Raw genomic sequence first — 14,776 nt, forward strand, 5'->3', positions numbered from 1 at the left:
GGATGGAGCGGTCTAGAATAATATCCAGTTTTCTGGATCAGATAACTGGATAGACACCAATATGGTTCATCAATATCCCAAAAACAGGAGGAAAAGGCACATTTGGAAGGGAGAATGAATCCAGTCGAGAAGCCCAAGGCACAGAGCTGAAACAATACAGTACATTGGGGGCCTCAGGGGGTTGGGGTAGCTGCCGCACAGAGCTTAGGAGAGAAACACAGCAGCAGTGAGGGTGGAACAGCCAACAGGAGCCAGCTCAGGACGGTGGTGAAGTCATCCCAGTCGCCTGAAGAGGGGAGAGCAAAGTGATTAGCAAGGTGGGAATCGAGCATTTCTAGATACGTCACAGCACATACATCGTGGCACAAAGCACCTAAGCCTTACCCTTCGTTCCAACATGAAAGCAAAATAAACAGGAAAGGTGGCAGGGATGGAGCGGTCTAGAATAATATCCAGTTTTCTGGATCAGATAACTGGATAGACACCAATATGGTTCATCAATATCCCAAAAACAGGAGGAAAAGGCACATTTGGAAGGGAGAATGAATCCAGTCGAGAAGAAATGTCTAGTAGGCAGTTTGGAGCTGAGAAAAAGGACCGAGCTGAAGAATAAATTTCGGAACCATGAGCATAAAGGTGGTAGCTAAAAGCTGGGATAGAAATGAGATCGGGACATAGGCCTAAAACTAGAAGAGGGTTAAGAAAAACAGTCTTGAAAACAGCGAGGTGGAACAGTCTAGAATAATACCCAGTTTTCTGGATCAGATAACTGGATAGACAGCAATATGGCTCATCAATATCCCAAAAACAGGAGGAAAAGGAACATTTGGAAGGGAGAATGAATCCAGTCGAGAAGAAATGTCTAGTAGGCAGTTTGGAGCTGAGAAAAAGGACCGAGCTGAAGAAATAAATTTCGGAATCATGAGCATAAAGGTGGTAGCTGAAAGCTGGGATATAAATGAGATCGGGACATAGGCCTAAAACTAGAAAAGAGGGTTAAGAAAAACAGTCTTGAAAACAGCAACATGTAAAGGGCTGGAGGAGGAAGAGGAATTGTAGATGGAGACGAAGGGGCTTGGCCAGAGAGGCAGAGAGAGAACAGGGAAGGAAGAGCTTCCTGGAAGCAAGAGGAAATGGTGTTCCAAGGAGGAAGTGCCCTGGAGCTAGGACAGCAGCAAAGCCCCCTGCTCCGCCTGCTCCTCTCCCTCCCACACACGCAGCATCTGCACTACAGCAGAAGTTGGTGTGAAGGGTCACCTAATGGCATCCCTCCCACACCTCAGACCTTTTAGTAGCACCCCTTTGCCCTCAGATGAAAGCCAAACTTTTAAATGGCCTCTGAGGCACCCTACCATCTGACCCCCGCCTAGCTCTCCAGCCTCGTCTTGGACTACTCTCTCATAGCTTTAAGTTTTAATCTTTTAAAATTTCTTAAACGATATTTAAAATATAATAAAGTATATGCATAATCAACATGTATTCATATCTCTACTAGGCAGCTTAAGAAAGAAAATATTGGCAACATCAACATATCCCCCTTATGTTTTCCACTTGGCATCTATCATTCCATGTATTTCTATATATTTTAATATTTACATAAGAATCCCTAAAGTACTATATGTGTACTTTTGCAACTGGCTATTTTATTTTTATTTTTTTTTTATGGTGTTTTTCCGGTTCCCTTTGCAAGTTCTTTTTTTTAAAATATATTCTATTGATTTTTTACAGAGAGGAAGGGAGAGGGATAGAGAGTTAAAAACATCGATGAGAGAGAAACATCAATCAGCTGCCTCTTGCACACCCCCTCCTGGGGATGTGCCCGCAACCAAGGCACATGCCCCTGACCAGAATCGAACCTGGGACCCTTCAGTACACAGGCCGACGCTCTATCCACTGAGCCAAACCGGTTAGGGTGCAACTGGCTGTTTTAATCAACATTGTTGGAGAGAGGGATCCATATTGATGCATTAGTTCTAGTTCACGCCTTTCCACAACACGATTTGTCACTTTATCCATTCCTTGTTGATATTTAGGTCTTTTTTTCTCTTATACACAAAGCCTCCACAAACATTCTTGCTTCTGTCTCCTGATGCACACATCTAAGAGTTTTTCTGGGTTTGTTTTGCAAACTGGTGCAAATGCGTCACTGATGTGCTAAAATAAAGTCTCTGTCGGGACTCAGGATGGCCTGCTGGGGCCTACTGAAGGCATCCATCCTCTGCAAGAAGTGTACTCAGAGTACCTACAATTATAATGACTTTCTATTTGTGCCATGAAGTTTAAAGGGACCGTTTGCTTTGAAGATACATCAAAGGGTGGAATTGTTAGTCTCAGGGCATAAGCATCTTCAAATTTACTTGTTTTGCTAGATTGCTCTTCAAAAGTTATATTCCTTCATGTTGTTTTCTCTGTACTCTCAAAAGGAAGAAGCCCAAAACCCCCACCCTTCCAGGGGAGGAACAATAGCAGGAACTGGCCAGAGGCAGACATTTTGTTAGGCTAGGGAAGCAAATTTTTTTCCCAGGTGAGCAAAGGGTTAAGACCTTGCTCCCACAGAGGCAGCAGGGTTCCCAGGGATGCTCTACCTATCCCTGGCAGCGTCCTCTGTGCTCACTTCCTCCTGAACAAGGCCCTGATTCTGAATTTTAGGCTGCTCTATCTTAGACAAAAGCAATTCACCACATGGTCCTGTAGAGCCAAAGCCACGAGTGGAAAAGTACATTTTGGGAGACAGGTGTCATTGTCCCCAGTCACATACTTCCCTCAAGAAACCTGTGGTGAAGGGTACCTGGCCAAGGACATGGTTCCAATTTCCCTGTATTCCATGGTTCAGTTGGCATCATCAGAGCACACATTCTCAACCTAATGCTCACCACAACCCTGAGAACAGTCGTCTTCCTCCACTCCTATTACAGAGGGAAGATGAGACTCAGAGTGGCTCCAAAGTCACCCACAGTCCCACAGTAAGTAAAAGGCAGAGGGAGTCAGTGCCCTTTGCTGTGAAAGGCCTAGATGAGGGAGTTCAAATTTACTTCCAAGAATCAGATCTAGGGAAACATCTCCTCTCCTGGAAGGAAGTCTCAGAACTGCAGAACTTCGGTGCTGTGGCCCATTTTTTTAGGTGAAGATACTGTGGCCCAGAAGAGGGAAGTGTTTTGCCTAAGATCACACAGGAGCAGAATTGATGCCCAAATTTTCTGACCATTAAACATCTGCTGCCCCCACTACAGCACATGGTCTTGGGATGATAAGTGAGGTCATCCCTTAGAGTTGACATCTTCTTACCTTCTGTATCACTTTCTCCTTCCCCCAAATACCCTTCTTTACTTCTCCATTACGATTTTATAATAGAGTTCATATTAATAAACCCTTTCTTCAAGAGATTCTTGCACCCCACCTTGCTGTTGGGAAAGGAGTCTAGCATGATTTCTCTCCCACCAGTTTTACACTACTTCTGGGGGCATCAGGGGATGAGTTGGGTGTCCAAAGTACAGGTTGTGGAAAAGCGAATCAAGTGTCCAATAACCTGATCAAACTTAGACCATTTTTCACATTCCATAATGGACGTGGAAACCATTATACATGTGAAATAAATGAGAATAATAAGTGTGTCCCTGTTCACAAATGGACAAAATTCCTCCAGCAAGCTCATATTTGCATTCTAAAACAGCCCAATTAAGCAAGCTGTCCTCCAACTATAAAGTATAGCCATCTTCTAAAAAAAAAAAAAAAGGAGAATGGAGATTTGGGGTTAGAGAATGCACTTCTGGCAGAAGGGATTGAGGGAGTGGAGGCTGAACAAAAGGAGAAAGAAGAGAAAAACAGACTGGTAGAGAGAGGCCTCAAAACAACTTTTGTTACTTATAGCTTCACATTTAAGCATTCCACCACAAGGTCCCATTCATATGAACTGTGAACTGAACCCAGGGACTCTTTATGCCTTAACAAAACCTGTCCCTCTCTAAAGGAAGCTGCCAGAAACATTGTGCATCTAACCATGGGATATATCCTGTCACAGGGCTTCAAACGGAACCTCCACTGACGTGAACTTCAATGGTAGGATGTGGTCCAACTCCAGGACATGTTTCCCAAGGCGACTTCACACTGGGGGAGCCCGGCCAGGAGAAAGCAGAGCGAACAGGAGCTGTGGATCATTTGGGGCAGAGGCAGGCACACAGGGTAGAAGGTAACCTGAGTAAGGTCACTGCTGACTACTTTACTATTTGGAGATAGTGTATGAATTTAAGGATTGAAAAAAGAAAATATTGAAGGCATTTTATTTTCCCTCTGCCTTTCTTACAGGAAACCTAAAGACCCCTGATCACAGACCAGAAATGTGAAAACAATTTCCAGATAGATTCAGGACTGAAGGAAGGCTGGAATTAGGGTTTCTGCCTAATTCAAACACTAGTTTTATATAAAATGATGGGATGGATGCGTTTCGTTAGCTCTTCTTCATTTGCAATGTCAGGTTAGATCGGTATCCCTTCACCTGGGTGTACATTAAATAATCATTGAGGGCTTAAACAGAAAAAAACGACGACATTAAGACTAGCCCAAACCAACTGAATCAGGTTCTCAGGAGGTGGATCCAAATATCAGCCTATTTTTAAAAGCCCTCTCAATGAGTCTACCAGGCAATAGGATGGCAAACCACTGAATTAGTCTCTCCCTTTTATTTGAAGAAAGAGTTCCAGGTGACTGATAAAATAGATTGTTTGGATGCAAATCATATATTTTTCTTCACATTATGTCTCCATAAATCTCTGCTGCTAGATTGCACCTTGTCAGCTAGAGGCAGGATTCGGTAGTAGACTTCTACAGAGCATAGCTTCTTTGGGGAGATTTTTAAATGCATTACATCTGCCACCTATAAATACTGGGTACAGAATAACTCCCGGCACTTCTGTAAAAATCCTAGTACAAGTCTGAAAAGAAATATTCATTTACAAGATCCTCGTATTTAGCACATAGATGACCTAGTGTCGGTTACTGGAGCATTTTAAAACATATTGGAAGCAAGCTGGAAACCTCGAAAGCAAATAGTAGCTTTTCTTCACATAGTGAGTAGCAGCCTGGCTGACCTTTATATTCTTTCCATATCTACATTTCTATGGTTCAAAAATTTAGCCATCAGTGTGTCGCCTAATTCTAATGAGCGTAAGTAGCTAGCTAGCAGTTTTGAAGAACATACATTCTGATCTATTGGGACACTTTCAAAACTCAAAGTGGCCAAAAAAGCCAAATTTCAAACTATAGAAAACGTAGTAATGTGTAAATATTACCTTAAAAGGCAGGCATGTCGGAAAGGAAATTTATGTTTTCCTTTTTCCCCTGTGTTATCTTATGTGTAGTAGGTGCTCAGTAAATGTTTATTAAATTAATGAATAAATGCTGCAATTAATTATTGAGATGCCATAATGTTAAAATGCAAGATAGGGCACCCTTAGCTAGGACACCCTAAGATGTGAACTCAAGGTATTTATAGCAAAATGAATATGAGCTTGGGAGTTAGATATAAATGAGAGTCTAAATTTAAATTTGAAGCATGAGAGAAAAAAAGAAATAGGTGCAGGCAAGTGAAAACAGTGGTTTGCATTAAGTTTGTTTTGTTTTGTAAAAGGCAGGTAGAGATTGTACCCCAGAGGTAGCCTTTGGGAAAGTATTCCTTCCAAACACAGTAGAAAGTGCATTAAACTTTGAACCAAAGTAACTTCATCTCTTATTAGTGTTAGGAAGTTGAATACATTAGTTAGCCTCTCAAAAACTCTGCTTTTGTTTTGATGGGTTTAAGGGTTACTGATGGCAGCTATGTAAAATATCTACCACCTTAGGCACCCAACAAATCTTCCCTCGCCCTAACCGCTTTGGCTCAGTGGGTAGAGCATTGGCCTGCAGACTGAGGGGTCCCTGGTTCGATTCCGATCAAGGGCATGTACCTTGGTTGCGGGCACATCCCCAGTAGGGAGGGTGCAGGAGGCAGCTGATCGATGTTTCTAACTCTCTATCCTTCTCCCTTCCTCTCTGTAAAAAAATCAATAAAATATATATTTTAAAAAAATATTCCCTCCTTCCTTCTTCTGATTCATCAGCCTTTTGGGAACACCGTGACCAGAGCTGTCCAATAGAACTTTCCACGATGTAGGGAATGTCCAATGTGTGCACCAATACAGTAGCTTCTAGTTATGTAGCAATTAAGCACTTGAAATAGGGCTAATGGGAATAAAAATGTGAATTTTTAGCGTTATCAATTTCAATTTAAAGTAAAAGAGTGGTATGTGGCTACAGGCGACCATCACATTGGACAGCGTAGCCATGGGCCTGTGTTGTGCCACAGAAGTTACTGCAGTGACAGAAACAGCTGAGAAGTGGCTACTGAGCACTTGAAATATGGCCAGTGTGAATGAGGAACTCAATTTTTCACTCTATGTCACCGTAATGCATTTTCATTTAAATAGCCACACGTGCCTGGAGGCTAAAGGACTGAAGAGCACAGCTCTAGACCAGTGCTTCTCAAATCTTCATGTGTATGAGGATCTTGCTAAATTGCATCTTCTGATTCAGTAGGCTGGCGAGAAGCCTGAGATTCTGCATTTCAAACATGCTCTCGGGTGACGCCTCTGCTGCTGGTCCACAGGCCACACTTTGAGGAGCAAGGCTCTAAAGCTGTGCTTCCGACTCTGAAGTCTCGCAACTCCAGGCATCCATGGAACTGGTGACAGAAATCCATGGACTGTTCAGGAGCTCGTCTTTCAAAAAGCTTAGCAGTACTTCTGACCATTGCTGGCAAGAATGCAAAGCGATACAGTCCTTATGGGGGGAGGGGAAGTGCAATTTCTAAATTTTACTTCTAGGAATCTATTCCGTGGATACTTTGGCAAAAATATGAAAGGTGTATATACAGGCTACTCATTGATGCACTGTTCATAATAGTAAAAGACGAAAGAAAATCTAAAGGGTTAACAGTAGGAAACTAGCTGAGTAAACACAAAGGAGTACTGTGCACTATAAAAAGCAAGGCAAATATTTCACATACCATATAAACTGACTGCCAGGATATACGTTTTAAAAAGTTAAAAAGAAAGCAAATGTGGAGGAAAATGATATGAGATGCTAAGATTTATGCCTTTGTTGATATTTTTAAATGGAAAGATAAAGATAAAAACTGTTTTTAAAGTTACCTATAGGTCAGGAAAGAGAGCAAAGTAAAAGGCATATGTATCTAAATATACCATGTTTCATAGATTTGTCTTCTGAGCCATGTAAATATTTTACATAATTATAAAACAAAAAACTAATTTTTTAAAAAGCCACATGTAAAATGAAAAACAAATCATAAAGTAAACCTAAGGATATTTTAAGTTGGTAGTAAAACAAAATAGGAATTGTTTCAAGTGATTTCAAAACACTAATTTAACAGAACATTCCTACTAGAATATACCATAGGAATAGTAAGAAATGTAAAATATCTTAAATTGTTTGGAGGTGATACCCAGGCTGGATAGCTCAGTTGGTTAGAGCATCATCTTGATACCCCAAGGTTGTGGATTTGATTCCCAGGCAAAGCACATACAAGAGTCAACCAATGAATGCATAAATAAGTGGGACAACAAATCAATGTTTGTCTCTCTCCTTTCCTCTCTCTCTAAAATACATAAATAACTCAATAATTTAATTTGTTTGGAGGTGGTATTATTATTTTAAGATTGTGTGTATATACTGTGGAACAAAGCAAGAAAATATACTGATGTATTAATTTTTGGTACAGGAAAGAAAATGAATGTGTAAGATTAAAGAGGCTAAGTTTAAAAAAAACTATAATTCTGAACATTCGTGAAAGAACGAACTCATAAGACATTTTATATATTTTTAAATATATTTCCTATCTGTGACAAAACAGTGACCCACCAATAATCACGAACACTCCTGTGCCTGGAAAACAGCAACTAAATAATACTTCCCACTGAAGAGAACCAGGCCTCCTTAGAGAGTGGCTGCAGACCTGGGCAAGGAAAGCACAACAGAAGCCTGGTACACCTTGTCACACCAAGTGGCAAGACAGCTACCAAAGAGTAGTGGAGTCGTGACAAAAAGGCATTCTGACATCAATAAGAACAATTGCAATGGACTGAAATACCTCCAATATGTTTAAATCCATGAGTTAATCGCAATACTTAAAATTGTTTAAAAAACAAAACTCATTGGTCATCTTTGGAGGAAGTTAGAGAACCAACAGATTATTTTGAAAACTGGCAAATAAAGGAGGAAAGAGCAAACATTTATCCTGCCCTTCCTATTCAAATTACATCTCAGGGTAATGAGTTAATGGGAGTAATGAGTTAAGGACAGGGAGTGTGTCTTTGTAGAAGTAATGTGGATAATAAATAAAAATGAAATGACAGGAATAGAATATTTTATAACCCCTAATAAAATAATGAATCTAGGCAATAAACCTCAATAGCTCCTCATGTAACAAAAAGAGAGATAAGCAAACATTAGTACCTTGTGATGGCAGTACACAATATCTATGCAATATTCTGGCAAAAAAAAAAAAAAAAAAATAACAAAAAGAGAGATAAGCAAACATTAGTAGCTTGTGATGGCAGTACACAGTATCTATGCAATATTCTGGCAAAAAATAAATAAATAAATAGGACCATGGGATTTTTAACAGGTGTTCATGGACTAGGTCCATGAAAATATTCTGGGGAATCTATGAACTTGAATGGGGGAAAACCATATCTTGATTTTCAGTAATAATTAACTAAAATGTAATATTCCCTTCAATTACAAATGGAAGCAACAAACTATACCAGTACTAGCAGTACCCATGAGTTTGCTACCAAAGAATTCATAGATATTTTCCTATCATACAACAGCTGTTGTGGAAATTTCAAAATATCATTTACTCTCATCACTACTCCAAAATCATGGTAATTAAAGAACCATTGTGAGATCTTGTTTAAGTGTGTGTTTTTAAGGAAAGAAGCACATATATTAACATATCACAAAGAGTTTTCAATAGTTCTAATAAATGGATGTAATTGGTTTCTATTATAAGCCTATGTGTTTTATTTTATGCATTTCGACACATTATTCTGAGAAAGAAATACTGAAAACCCACCAGAAAGATGCAATCAGCAAAACTCAGAATATGGAAAAGTCTACACGACAAATGAACTATTTGTTCAAAACATAAACTACAAGAATAAGGGGAAGCCTACAGGAGAAAGAGATGTAGACATAACAACTTTTAAATGCATGGGCCTTGTGTGCATTTTGATTTTGTCAATGAAAGAAAATCCAAACCTATAGAAAAAAACTTTATAAGAGTTCATCTGCACCAATAACTGAGGACATGCCCGGAAGCAAGATCTCAACGGATTGAGAAAATGTTCCTGAGAATGGCAGTTACTTACTCTTATACATTTCGAGTCAAAGGAGAAAAGCTAAGGAAGGTTACATGAAATCCACTGGTGGTAGATTAAGGAGATGGGAGAAAGCAAAACAGGGAGAACTCTAAAATTGGATAAAAAGTAAAATGGAGAGATACAAACTTCTTTTACACTGGTGGGTCTAGAATAGTGAGCATTTAACATTTACAGTAAATAGAGATGCTATGCAGGCAAGATAACAATGAGAAGTTTCAAACTAAAGAAGCTGTAGGCCTGGGATTGACTGCCCACCATGGCCTGCCCAGTTTGGAATTTAGGATCAGGTCATCCTGTGAGTATTTTCACTCACTGACTGTCAGGCCTGCTGTCTAGCCCCTGAGCTTGTCAGGTCTGCTATGTGGCCCCTTTTCTGTTTTTCATTTATTTATGTTTTGGTAATCCTCACCTGAGGATACTTTTATCCATTGATTGTTAGAGAGAATGAAAGGGAGGGAGGAGGAGGTGGGGAGAAGGAGGGGGGGGAGAGGGAGAGAGAGAGAGAGAGAGAGAGAGAGAGAGAGAGAGAGAGAGAGAGAGAGAGAGAAGTATTGATATGAGAGAAACATGGATCAGCTGCCTCTCATCAATGTGAGAGACACATCAATTGGTTGCCTCCTGCACAAGCCCCAACTATGTTCACAAACTGAATAAACTATTTAGAAAATTATATGATATTAAGGAATTATTGTTTATATTTTGGTGGAATAATGGCACTGTGGCTATTTTTAAGTCCTTATCTTTTAGAGATGAATACTGGGATAGTTATTTGTGAAGTTAGATGATGCCTGAGAATGACTTGAAGATAATCCAGAAGGGGTGGAAAGGTATAAACGAAATAAGATGAGTTGATAATTATTGAAACTGGGTGACACTACATCCAATAGGTAATAGTGGCCAATTTTACTTGAACATTCCCATAATTAAAAGTTGGTTTTGAAGGGGGAAAAAACAACAACACAGAAATCCTACATTTACCCATGATAAGGCTGTACAGACAAACCAAAGCATCACCTATCTATGCTTCCAGCTATAATTATAACAATCAAGTGTATTAACGCTCGTTTTCTCTTGCTAATCAGAAGCTTTAGTTAAGAGAGAGAAAATAAATTAATTATTACTTAACAACCGCAATTTAAAGGAGTTTCAAAATTTTTCAAAATATATAATTCCTGGCAGAAAACTAATAAAAGGGGTTTATAATGGAATAAAACCCTGAGGGTTACTGATGTAATAAAAATGTCTCACACTGTATTCTACTTGGCATGTTCCAGGCTCCCCAGGTAGGTTGTAGGCTCCTAAAAGGCAGAATCAATGTCAATTTTCAACTTTGTTTATCTGGCTGACTTGCTGCAAAGGTAAAAAAGAAAAAATGCCACCAGAAAAACGGGCTTTTCTGAAGCCTCTATTAGTCCATCTGCAGCAGGGGGGACTACAATGGACTACAAAAAGAAAGCTCTACAGGGTAGCCTGGAAATGCGTCAACCCAAATACCACCAGAAAGCATTCAACTTTAAAATGCTAAATAAGTTGCAATGCATATTGAAACAGGACAGAGTGATAGGGGTCTCTTCTGCTGGGCAGTGTAAATTCTAGAAAAGGGAAACCTGCCCAGTTGCCCCAGCCCTGTCTGTACAGCAGCAAGAGTCCAGGAGTCCATTAATAACTCAGTCTTAACTGCTTGGAAGGCAGCTACCATGCATAGACGAGTGTCCTGACAGAGGTGGGAACATGTAATTTCTGTTGTCCTTGTTCTAGCTTCACCAAGCAGCTTCAGATCTTGTATTGCCTCAGTAGATTTTTTTTATTGGAATGGCCTTTGTTACTACACCACTCTAAGGCCTCTGCCTAGAGACCAGAATGTGTGGGAATTCTCTTTGCCTGTTTAGTGAAATAGTGCAAACTGGCAGGCAACTTCAGCAGCCCACATTGAGCCTTATTACCATCATCTTAATGGTTCCCAGTTCCAAGTCAGCAAATATTTTTTAGTACCTAGTTGATTCCTGACACTGTGTCAGGCTTTGGGAATACAGAGAAATACAGAGGCCCTGCTCTCATGGAATTCACAATGCAGAAGTAAAGAAAAACAGTAAAGAGACAATTAGGATGGGATTTCATGGAAGGCTTTACTCGTGAGGTGATATTTCATCTGAGACTTTAAGAATGGAGACAAGTTATTCAGGTCAAGAGAAAGGGAACAGGAATGCGTGTCCCAGCAGAGGGACCAGCATTGGGAATTCTCCAGCATGACTGAGCCTGGACATGCAACATCTTCAAAGGAATCAGCAGCTACCAAATCTCGTCCAACCTGTGGTACAACTGGAAAAGAGTTCAGCAATTACTGGTTGATTATTTCAAACACTGGCCACAGGTAAAAGGTTGTGGGTTAGGTGAGATGAGAAAAGACTGCCTTGACATTTTATGAATTTTTGCTTACATGTTTACCAGTATCCAGATGGTCTCTGTGCTCTAAAGCTATTTTTTTTTTATTGGAGCCATTTTTAGATTGTATCGCTAAATATAGTAGGCAGAATAATGCTTCTCCAAAAAAGTCCATGTCCCAGTCCCCTGGAACTTTAACTGGAGTGATATTGTGATCTAATAAGATATATAGATATAGACATACATATAGATATACATATAGAGATATATATCTACACACACACACACACACACACACACACACACACACACATACATACATATTGGTCTTGGCTCCTAAATGATCACAAGTACAAGGTGACAACCTGAGACTTGAAACTGCTGTCTACAAGGGCGGTTGGGGGAGTAGGAGGGTGATCTGTGGGACCGAGCCCTCACCCTGTGGGGGCTGTGCTATCTCCAGGTAATTAGTGTCATAAATGAATCATAAGATATCCAGTTTGTGTCTGGGGAGTTGAAGAACTGGTTGATGTGAGGGGGAAAAAAAACAACCCACACATTTGCTGTCAGAAGTATTGCGTATAGGAAAACAGTTTTTCCCTTTTACATGGCAAAGGGGGTTTTGCAGATGCGATGATGGTTAAGTTCTTTGAGATGGGGAGATTATCCTGGGTCATCCAGGTAAACCCAATCTAAACACGAGTCCTTAAAAGGACAACCTTTCCAAACTGTCGTCAGAGGAAGATGTGACCACAGAAAAAGAGAGAGATTACTGGCTTTGAAGGCGGAGGAAGGGGCCATGAGCCAAGAAACGCAGGTAGACACTGGAAGCGGGACAGGCAAGGAAATCCAATCCACCCACAGTCTCCAGCAAAGAACACAACCCTGCTGACACCTTGATTTAGCCCAGTGAGACCTTGTCAGATCTCTGCCCTGCAGAACCGTAAAATAATTATAACCGGTGTTGTTTTAAGCTTCTACACTTTTGTTAGTTTGTTATGACTGCAATAGAAACTAATAAACTAATTATGCTTTTGATACTTTAAAGCAATCCTTGACTCATAAAGCTATAACTATTTACATTCATCTAAATGAATTTCCTTAGTAATGAGATTATCACATCAAATGAGCAGAATCTATTAAAATTACTGCAGACAAAGCTAATCAGGAGCCATTCTGGATTAAAACAGTTTCATCACTTCCCAAGGAGGAAAATAAAACCATGCATCAAGCCAGAAATGATAGAAGTAATTTTAGATAAACCAACAGAAGTGAAAATTGTGTGTGTGTTTTTTCTTATATACTATGTCCTGCAAGACTCTTAAAGAGTCAAAAATAAAGGGGAAACATGAATACCCGCCTCCTATACAAAAAAAGAGAGGCAGGGACCAGTCACTGAACTGAGCCCTTGCATCGGTTAATTTATTGGTTGTTCATACAGCACTAAAATGTAGGTATCATTTTGCCAAAGTTCAAGACTTTTAACCACATTCATATGGTAAATAAATAGCACTGTATTAAAATCCAAATAAAACTCTAAAGCTATTCTTTCTAAAGAAATAGGAAAGTAAACAATTGTGGGAAGAAAAACAGTAAGAAAGGTACCTAGTTCCAATATCACACAGGTAGCAAATAATAGAACCTGGAGAGCAAATCAAGCAGTGTGGTTCATACGTACACTACTTGCACCCATTAACGTTCCAGAATGATGACCTCTTGGTTCCTATGGCATTTGGGTTGCAACCCTCTTTTCTCCGCTTTCCACATTCTGCCTGTAGTGTTTCACATGTCTGCTGTATTTGCTTTACTAGATTATAAATGCAGAAACTGTGACATGGGTATTTTTGTGTCCTTTTCCTTATATACATATCCATACAATATCTTGTACTGTTGTTATTATTGTTATTGTTACTATACTATTCCTACTTTTAGTTACTATGATCATGAATAATAATACCTACACTTATTTCATAGTCCTCATCTATTCAATCCTCCCAACGATCCTATGATGTAGGTACTATGATTATTGCTGTTTATAGATAAAGAAACTTGAGGCAGGCACCGAGATGTTAGACTTGTCCAATATCACACAGGTAGCAAATAATAGAATGATACATACATTTTAGTGCTGTATGAACCACAGTACGTATGTGGTTCATACGTACACTACTTGCACCCATTAGGGACTCAGAACACCTTATTATCCTAACAAAAGTTGGGTGGTTTAATAAAAACAGCTATGTCAGATGCCATATTAAATGCTTATACACAGGGTAGGGCAAAAGTAGATTTATAGTTGGTCATATGGAAAATAACATAATAATTAATAAATAATAATACAAGAATTAACTTCCATACTCACAATTGTAAACGTACTTTTGCCCCAACCTGTATGTTATTTCATTTAAATCTCACAAAAATTCTGTGAGAGATTATAACTGCCAGTGGGAAACTGAGTTTCAGTTGAATGGAGAAGTTAAATAACTTGCCTAAAGTCAGAACATTAGTAAGTATATTTTTCCTATTCTACACATTGACTCCCTAATAACAACGTATATATAAAACATTGAGGGTTATGATACCATGCAGGGAGATCAATTGATACAAATTATCCTGCATCTCTAACAATGGACATTGATTACCACAACCCATTTGGTTATATGTTCTACAATTTAATAAGGAGTGTTCTAATGAAATTAAGAGAGAGGACATAGAATCTACTTATGACATTCTCTCTGTCCTCTGATTTTTTAAAAATATATTTTTACTGATTTCAGAGAGGAAGGAAAGGGAGAGAGAGATAGAAACATCAATAATGAGAGAGAATCATTGATTGGCTGCCTCCTGCACTCCCCCTACTGGGGATTGAGCCGGCAAGCCAGGCGTATGCCCTTGATCAGAATCGAACCCGGGACCTTCAGTCCATAGGCTGACACTCTATCCACTAAGCCAAACCAGCGAGG

Source organism: Myotis davidii, unplaced genomic scaffold (genome assembly GCF_000327345.1).
Source record: "Myotis davidii unplaced genomic scaffold, ASM32734v1 scaffold1491, whole genome shotgun sequence".
In the NCBI taxonomy this organism is placed as follows: Eukaryota; Metazoa; Chordata; class Mammalia; order Chiroptera; family Vespertilionidae; genus Myotis; species Myotis davidii.